The sequence below is a fragment of the Orycteropus afer genome, unplaced genomic scaffold, assembly GCF_000298275.1.
Source record: "Orycteropus afer afer isolate SDZICR_OR568_19922 unplaced genomic scaffold, OryAfe1.0 scaffold00136, whole genome shotgun sequence".
In the NCBI taxonomy this organism is placed as follows: domain Eukaryota; kingdom Metazoa; phylum Chordata; class Mammalia; order Tubulidentata; family Orycteropodidae; genus Orycteropus; species Orycteropus afer.
Genome location: NW_006921723.1, coordinates 2,485,809 through 2,495,343, shown reverse-complemented (window position 1 = coordinate 2,495,343; position 9,535 = coordinate 2,485,809).

Below are 9,535 nucleotides of genomic sequence, written 5' to 3'. Positions count from 1 at the left end.
TGGGTTGCCGAGACAGTATCACTACGGAAGTAGATTGCCCAACCTTCCTTCCGAGGAGTGGCTGGTGGATTTGACCTGCCAGCCTTCTGGTTCACAGTCAAGTGCCTTAGGCATTACGCCACCTGAGCGTAGGGGAATTGAGAATAAGAGAAAACCTTGGGCCGCACGAAAGTAGTGCTGGGGCTGTCCTTCCAGACAGTGGGCATTTCCTCCCCACACCCTGACCATCCGTCCTTGTGTCTTAGGCTTCTGTGGTGGTTGTCACTTGCCCATTCTGCCGTCTGAAAGGTGCCACATCTAGAATGTTCTTTTTGTTCCTGATTCTCTCTCCTGGATGCATCTGGGGTTTGGTTGGGTAATTTTTTTTTCCTTCTTTTTGCTTATAACTATTTTGCTGTTGGTGGTGTTGTAGTAAATATACATATAACAAAAAATTTGCTATCTCAACGTTCTTCACATGTACAATTTGGTGACATTGTGCTCATCACGTTGCACAACCATCACCCTTAACAGAAGCTCAGTGTCTGGTTTCAGGTGATTTTAATGTTGTTTTTCCCAACCTCACAACACACATCTGTCTTTGATTCAGAAAAATTCCCTACCATCAGCTCTGTTCCTTCGGAACCAGGTAGCTTGTGTGGAGGCTGCCATAAGTTAGTTCTCTCTCCATAAAAAGGGGTTGTTGTTGTTGTTGTGTGCTGTGGAGTCGGACCCGACTCATAGTGACCCTTCCTTGGGTTTCCAAGGCGGTATCACTACGGAAGTAGATTGCCCCATCTTCCTTGCGAGGAGTGGCTGGTGGGTTTGAACTGCCAGGCTTCTAGTTAGCAGTCAAGTGCCTTCATAAAGTCCTAGAGCAGAGCTGATCAGGTATTTAGCTCTTGGGGAGGACTGGCTGTTTCTGAGGCTTTTGTTTCTGAAATTCCTATTAACTGTATATTGGACCCTTTCCCTCAGTCCTCACTGTCCCTCAGTCTCTCACTTTCTTGTTCATTATCATTTTTTAAAAATCTGTCTGTGCCACATTCACTAAAAAAAAAAAAAAAAAATCTGGTAGGGACCTTCTTCATGCCATGCTCAATTTCCTTGGATGTGTCTTTCAATGCATTAATTTTCCCTTCAGCTATGTGGAGTCTGCTGAGTGACCCAGTCCACTGAAGATTTTATTTATGTTTATTTTTAATTTCAAGAACTCTCACTTTCATATCTATGACTTCCTCTCAGTTTTCCTCTGAGTCTGCCTCTACACAAAGTTTTAGGGAGCTTGTCATCTTTTCTTCTGCATTTCTGCTTTTTTTTTTTTTTCATAATATATGCATTTATTTAAAGCACTATATCCTGCATATTTTGATATGTTGTTATCATTTAGTTTTTTATAGTTTCTAATGTCTCTGTTGGTTTCTTGGGCCCATGAATGAGTTAGAGTGTGTTGTTTAATTTCTAAATATTCTGGGTTTTCCCTGTTCTATTATGGTTATCAATTTCTGATTTAATTCCATGTGATTAGAGAACATCTTTTTTATTTCAGGCCTTTTATATTTATTGAGACTTTATATGGCTCAGCACATGGTCTATCTTGGTGACAGTACCAAACGTACTTTCTGCTTGAAAGAGTGGGTGTTGTGCCATTGGGCGTAGTTTCCTGTAAATATCAGTCACTGTGATTGATAGTGTAATATCATCCATATCTTGGTTGTTTTCTTGCCTCGTTGCTCCATCAGTTGCTGAGATCTAACTATAATCTCCAACTATGGTTGTGGAAGAGATTTATATTTGTACCCATTCCAAAGAAAAGTGATGCAACAGAATGCAGAAATTATCAAACAATATCATTAATTTCGCATGCAGGTAAATTTTTTTTTTCTGAAAATAATTTAAAAAACAGTTGCAGCAATATATAGATAGGGAACTGCCAGAAATTCAAGCTGGATTCAGAAGAGAACGTGGAATGAGGAATATCATTGCTAATGTCAGATAGGTGTGAAAGCAGAGAATAATAGAAAAATGTTTACCTGTGTTTTATTGACTATGCAAAGGCATTTAACTGTGTGGATCCTAACAAATTATGGATAACATCGTGAAGAGTAGGAATTCCAGAACACTTAGTTGTGCTCATGAGGAAACTGTACATAGACCAGGAGGCAGGAAAACTGTACATCATGGTTGTATCCTTTCCCCATACTTATCCAATATGTTTGTTGAGCAAATAACCTCAGAAACTTGACCAAATGAATAAGAATGCAGCATCAGGATTGGAAGAAGACTCATTAACAACCTGTAATATGCAAATGACATAACCTTGTTTGCTGAAAGTGAAGATTTGAAGTACTTACTGATGAAAATCAAAGACTACAGCTTTCAGTATGGATTACATCCCAACATAAAGAACAAAAATCCTCACAACTGGACCAGTAAGCAACATTATGATAAATGAGAAAATATTGAAGTTGTCAGGGATTTCATTTACTTAGATCCACAATCATTGCCCACAGAAGGAGCAGTCGGGAAATCAAAGGACATGTTGCACTGGCAAATCTGCTGCAAAAGACCTCTTTAAAGTGTTTGAGAACAAAGATGTCCCTTTGAAGACTAAGATGTGCCTGACCCAAGCCATTGTCTTTTCAATTGCTTTATATGCATGTGAAAGCTGGACAAGAAATAAGGAAAATAACAGAATTGATCCATTTGAATTACTGTGTTGGCAAAGAATATCGAATATACACCATGGACTGCCAGAAGAATGAACAAATGTCTTGGAGGACCACCTTGAATGCTCCTTAGAAAAAAAGAATTGCCAAATTTCTTCTCTAGTACTTTGGTCATGTTTTCAGGAGGGACCATTCTCTGGAGAGGGATATCATAGTAACTAAAGTGGAGAGTCAGCAAAAAAGGGGAAGACCCTCAATGAGATGGATTGACTTAGTGGCCACAACAATGGGTTCAAGCATGGCAATGATTGTGAGGAAGGTCCAGGACTGGGCAGTGTTTCATTCTTTGTACATAGGGTCGCTGTGAGTTGAAACTGACTCGACAGCACCTAACAACAACATGATTGTGAATTTGTCTATTTCTTCCTTTAGTTCTGTCAGTTTTTGCTTTATGTATTTTGTAGCTGTTATTAGCTGCACACATATTTATTGTTGTGTTCTCCTAATGAAATGACCCTTTTGTAAGGGTAAAATGTGTCCCTTTATTTCTGGCAATACTCTTTGTCTTGTGCAGTGTAGTAAATTACTTAGTGTGGCTTTTCTACCCATAAGTCATTGTAAACTCAGTGGTAGAATGAGCGACTGAGGAGCTCCTGATTGTAAATGTTATCCACCTGGGTTATTTCTGGTGGGCGTGGCACAACACAATGTTATGGGAGGCTCACTCTCAGGTGCTTAGAATTCTGTTGTTATGATTGGTTGGTTTGGCCACTCTGCCAAGCTCAAAAGAAGGCCTCCTAGAGGCAGAACTCTCTCTGACTGCTGGTTGAGGAAGAAGTGCTGCCAAAAGAGACACACGCTCCTGAAAGAGACACGTGCTGCTGAGTAAGACACCGAGGGACATGCACTGCTGGGAGAGAGACTGTGAGAGACTTGGCTGAGAGACAGTGGGCTGGGAGAGAGACTGAGCATTTTTCCTGAACTTGAATTGTAGCCTGGTTCTTCCCTAATAAACCCCATAATCTGTGAGTTCTGTGTGGCCACTGCAGTGAATTATCGAACCCAGGAGAGAGGTGGTGTGTGCTTTGGGAGGAACGGTTGGTGAAAGGGCTGGAGGGAGGCAGCATGTCTGGCCTTGCAGTAATAGGCCTTGGGCTATTGATAGTGATTCTGCCTTCCTCTTATGGGGTTCTAGGACGTCAGAATATGTGGCCTCCTTGCCGTTTTAGCATCTTGAAATCAACTTTATCTGATATGAATACTAGAAAGGCCAAGCCAGCTTTGAATATTCTTTGTGTGACGTCTTTTTCTTCATCCACTTACTTGTATAAATTGGTGAGAGTAGTAGTAATAGTAACATTGTCAGAATCTGTCTACCTTTAGGGGGGATAAGCAAATCAAGATCAGCCCAAAGTTGAATCCTGTGAGGTGGAGCTCAGACACATTTCAATTCTCTAACCCTTTTTTTTTTTTTTTAACCAATTGTGACACCAGCTGTCCCTCCCTTAGCTACTCCTATTCTGTGTTTGCTAATCAGTTGCAATGGCCACATAGATCTCACAGACCATACTTACAATTAAGTAGTTCATTAAGGAATAAGGTACAACTTGGGATCAGGATTAGGAAGCATGTAGACAAAGTGTCCCTTCTTCAGTGCAGGATAACTCTCACAACTTACCTGGATATATAGGACTTCTCTCAGCCTCCTGGTAGCATAGTGGCTAAGGCACTTGACTGCTAACCAGAAGGCTGGTGGTTCAAACCCACCAGCCACTCCTCAGAAGGAAGATCAGGCAATCTACTTCCATAGTGATACTGCCTCGGAAACCCAAGGAGGGGTCGCTATGAGTCAATCTGACTTGACGGCACATAACAACAACAACAACAACTCAGCCCCCTGAAGGCAGGCCTCTTTTCAGTCCTGCTGTCTGTCACCACTGGTTCTGCCTCTGGGTCCATGTGAGCTTTTTTCTCTCTTCAATGTTACAACCCTTGACCTCTTCTACAGTTCTTTTAAGAGGTTCCTTGCCTTCTCTCTTCATCCTGCTGCTGCTTCTTTTCCAGCTTCTGATTTAAAAAACCTCAGTGAGCCTGGCTGCTTAAATATACAAACTCCTTGTCAATTTCAAGGCATGGCACTCCCACCAGGGCACAACTGACCAATCCCCTCTCATTAGGTCACAAGCACTTCATTTGCATAATAGGCTACAGCTTACCTGATTTGCATAGTTCACTGACCAATCCCTGCAAGATGCATACCAATCATAGAGCAGGCAACAAAAATCATCAAATTGTTTATAGTTTACCCAGAAAGTATCAATCGACCTGGACAAAAGTAACAAACTCTGAGTTTGAAAACTAGGGCAAATGTAACTCCTCACAGGTTCGATATGTGTGTGGGGGAATCTCTCAAGGTGTTTTTCCAAAGATCCAAGGTGAAAGATCACATAAAGGAACTCATTTCACCACAACTTTCAACCTATTGTGTCTTTATATTTAAAGTATATCTCTGGTAGTCAGCATATAATTGGGTCTTTTAAAAAATAATCTTTTCTGGACACAGGAAAGAGGTAACTATGGGGAGGAAGTAGGAAGAGAGCTGTTACATTGTGGGGAATTGCAGTCAATATCATGAGACAAAATGTGTATGAACTGCTGTATGAGAAATGAATTTGCTCTGTGAACTTTCACCCAAATCACAATAAAAATTTTAATAATAATAATAATCTTTTCTTATCATCTCTTTCACTGAACTTTTTAGATCCTAATTATTTTTGTGTAATTATTGATATGACTGAATTTAAGTTAACCATTATACTATTATTCTTTCTGCTGTCTACTCTGAGTATTATTCTTCTAACTCCTATCCTCTTTTATTTGAATGTTTTAGATATTTACTTGAATTCTTTTTTAAAAAAAATTATTTTAACTACTATCTTTTTTTTTTTTTATTTTAATTGTGATTTGGGTGAGACTTTTACAGAACAAATTCATTTTCCACACAGCAGTCCATACACATTGTGTCTCATGACATTGACTGTAATTCCCCACAATGTAACAGCTCTCTTCCCACTTCCTCCCTATAGTTACCTCTTTCCTGTGTCCTTCCCTCCCAGGCACTCCTGCCCCCCAAGCTTTCTCTCTGTCTAAACAGTGCTCTTCTGTTCTCCCAGGATTGATTGCTCCAAGGAGTGTATCTACCTGATGTAAATGTTCACCCCATATGCCTGTCAATTGCTTGGCTAGAAGCCACAGGAGTGAGTTCAATTCCAGACCTGAAGAGTGGCTAGGGGCCATAGTCTCAGTGATCTCACCAGGCTCTATCAGACCAGCAAACCTTTAACTGCAATCTTTTAAACTGTATCTCTTTGTACTTCTCAGTGGTTGCTATAGGAATTGTAATATACATCCTTAGCCTGTTACAATTGACTTAGAGTTAATATTGTGGAACTTCACCTAAAATTTAAAACATTTCAATTGCATAGATCCTTTAATCTCACCCATGTCCTTTGTGCTATAGTTGTCATATGAATTACATCTGCATAAACTATAAATACTACAAGACAATATTTTGATTTTTGCCAATACAATCATGTGTATTTTAAACAAATTAAAAGGCATGTAATAGTTTCTTCTATTTATACTGATATTTATTATATCTTATGTGCTTTTCATTTCTTCCCAAAGATCTGAGTTTCCATCCAGTATAATTCTCCTTCAACCTGAAGAGCTTCCTTTAGAATTTCTTGTAGTGCATGTTTATGGATGATAAATTCTCTCAGCTTTCTTTTTATCTTAAAGCATCTTTATTTCACTTTTATTCTTATTTGCAAAAAAATATTGTTGTGGAAATACACATAATGAAACATACACCATCTCAACAATTTCTACGTGTACAATTCAGTGACATTGATTGCATTTCTCAAGTCATGCAACCATTCTCACTGTCCTTTTACAAATCATTCCACGACCATTAACATAAACTTGATGTACTCTAAGCAAAAACTCTGCCTTTTTCTCTCTCTATCACCCCTTGTAACCACTAATAATCTTTTATTTGAGATCATACAATATTCATCCTTTTGTGATTGACTTTTTTCACCTTTCTTCTTTTTTTTAAATGGTTGTTAAAGACATGCACAGAAAAATATAGGCCAATTTAGCAATTTTTACATGTACAGTTCAGTGATAGGGATTACATTCTTTAAGTCATGCAACCATACTCACCTTCCTTTTGCAAATTGTTTTCCCTCATTAAAATAAACACACTGTCCCCTAAGTTTCTTATCTGACCTTTCAAGTTGCCATTTTCAAATCAATCCCATATAGATAATTCTCTAAAAGAGCTCAATGCTCAAAACAAGCAATCTTTAATAATTAATGCAGCCTATTGTTTGCTTTAAAGGAAACTTCAGAGAGTGCTTTTGGTATAAAGTTTAAAGATTATCTCAGGGCAATCGTTTTGGGGATTCATCCAGCCTTAAAGGCCCCAGAAAGTCTAGATTCCATGAGAATTTTAAGTCTGTTCCAAATTTCTTCCCTGCATCAAGATTCCACGAAGGGTTCTTTGATAAAATATGTAGTAATGATAGTCAGGGACCATCTGGTTCTTCGGGTCTCATAGCAGAGCAGCTAGTTGTTCATGCAGGTGATTACCCTCACATTCCATGTCCTCCTCCTATTCCTGACTCTCATTATTCCTCTGTTGCCCCAGGTGAACAGAGATCAGTTGTTGTACTTTGGATATCACCTTTATTCTTAAAGGACATTTTTGCTGGGTATAAAATTCCAGGTTGCCAGTTATGTTCTTCTTCTAGCACTTTAAATATGTGTGGGTCAGTTATCAATTTTTTCCCTCTTGGCTCTGAACATATCAATATGAGCTCTGGATGAACATAGGAATTCCTTTGATTATTCCTATTTTAAAGTGAGTACAATGTTAAACTTTCTCAGTAGAGGATATTGGCAAGACATTGCAGGAATAATGGACAATCCTGCAAGGAGGTGTTGGTAGTGTAGGTATGAAGACAGCAAGTGTTCTTGTATTTTGTCTTGAGTTTATAGATGTTATTTGCAAGAGAGTTACTCCTGTAGGAGCTTACTTAGGTACACCCATATGCCTTTTTCTCCTTGTAAGCATATGTAATAATATCTCCCTGAAGTGTTTTGTGTAGGTTCCTTTCCATCTTTTTTCATGGCTGCATAATGCTCCATTGCTTCAATCATTCCCCCATTGATAGACATATACTCTGCTCCAGCAAGACAGCAAAGAGCATCCTTGTTACTATGGTGCTGTGTCCCAGTAGTAGAATTGCCAGGAGTCCCTGGGTAGAGCAAACAGTTAAGTGCTTGACTACTGGCTAAGTGGTTGGCAGTTTGAACCACCTAGAGGCACCTTGGGAGACAGACCTGGAGATCTGCTTCAGAAAGTTCACAGCCTTGGAATCCCTAAGAAGCAGTTCTACTCTGTACATACGAGGTCACCATAAGTTGGAATTCACTATATGGTAACTAACAACAACAGTGGAATTGAAGTGTTAAGGAACATCAGTATTTTGAATTTTAAAATATGGTATGGCCAAAAAGTACATGAAAAGATACTCAACATCATTAATCATTAGGGAATTGCAAATCAAAACCACTATGAGATACCACTTCACACTGACTAGAATCTATGATAAAAAAAGGAAAATAACAAAAGTTGGCAAGGATGTAGAGAAATTAGAATGCTCATGCATTGCTGGTAGGGGTGTAAAAATGGTGCAGCCACTGTGGGAAACAGGTTGTTGATTCCTTAACAAGTTAAACATAGAATTACCATATAACTTAGTAATCCCACTCTAAGGTATATACCCCAAAAGACTTGGAAGCAGGGACTCAAACAGATACTTGTACACTAACATTCATTGCAGCACTATTCTTAATAGTCAAAAGGAGCAAACACCCCACAAGTGCATCAGCAGATGAATGGATAACCACGGTGTGATCCATCCATACAATGTAATACTACTCGGTCATAAAGAGAAATGAAGCACTGGTACGTGCTGTAACGTGGATGAACCTCAAAAACAGTACACTGAGTGTAATAAATAAGTCAGACACCAAGGGACAAATATATGTGATCCCCTTATATGAAACATCTAGAAAAGGCAGATGCATAGAGACCAATATTAGTGATTAGAAGGACTTTAGGGTGGGAGAAGGGGAAATGGGGAGGTATTACATAAGATGTATTGAGTTTCTGTTTAGGGGGATGAAAGACCTTTGGAAATGATGTTGGTTGATGATAGTATGCCATAATGAATTAAATTAATGTCAATGAATTATACACTTAAGAATGATTAAAATGGCAAATATTTTGCTATGCATATTTTACCACAATAAAATGAGGAAAAAAAAAAAAACCCACAACTTTGAGGTATTTTCAGATCACTTCTCAGGAGATGGAGAACAGAAACAAGACATTTCCTCCCACCTTTACCCCCTGTTGTGGGTGTAATTGTGTTCCCCCAAAATATGTGTCAACTTGGCTAGGCTGTGATTTTCAGTATCATGTGATTATCTGATGTGATTTTCCCATGTGTAGTAAATCCTAACCTCTGTGATATTAGGCGGGATTGGAGGCAGTTATGTTAGTTATGTTAATAAGGGAGGATATTACCCACTGGGTTAGATTGTATGCTTGTGTCAATCTCTTTTGTGATATAAGAGATTCAACAAACAAGCAGAGATAGAGAAACTCACTACCACCAAGAAACAAGAGCCAAGAATGGACTGTGTCCTTTGGACTCAGGGTACTTGTGCTGAGAACCTCCTAGACCCAGGGGAAGATTGATGCCAAGAGACAGAGTGATCTCCAAGGAACATTGGTCCCACAGCTACTGAAT